Source organism: Penaeus monodon, chromosome 23, assembly GCF_015228065.2.
Source record: "Penaeus monodon isolate SGIC_2016 chromosome 23, NSTDA_Pmon_1, whole genome shotgun sequence".
In the NCBI taxonomy this organism is placed as follows: domain Eukaryota; kingdom Metazoa; phylum Arthropoda; class Malacostraca; order Decapoda; family Penaeidae; genus Penaeus; species Penaeus monodon.
In genome coordinates this window covers 17,430,452-17,430,710 of record NC_051408.1, presented here as the reverse complement: position 1 = coordinate 17,430,710, position 259 = coordinate 17,430,452, and positions in this window count along the sequence as shown.

Here is a 259-nt window from a genome sequence, read left to right as displayed (position 1 = left end):
CCCCTTCTCTCAGCATATTTACCCTCTTCCATCCTTTTCCCACTTTTTATAACTCTTCATCTCCTTCCCTCTTCCACACATGTATTCTTCCCTCTCCCTCTCTGCTCCACATTTCTACCATCTGTCAATATGCTCCCTTTCTGGTCCCAACCTCAGCCTTTATTACAAAGTTTCTTAATTCTTCCTCCTCCCACCCTATGCTTCAGCCCCTTAGCCATCCTCCCTTCCTCCACATTTTTAACCTCTTGCAACCTTCCGG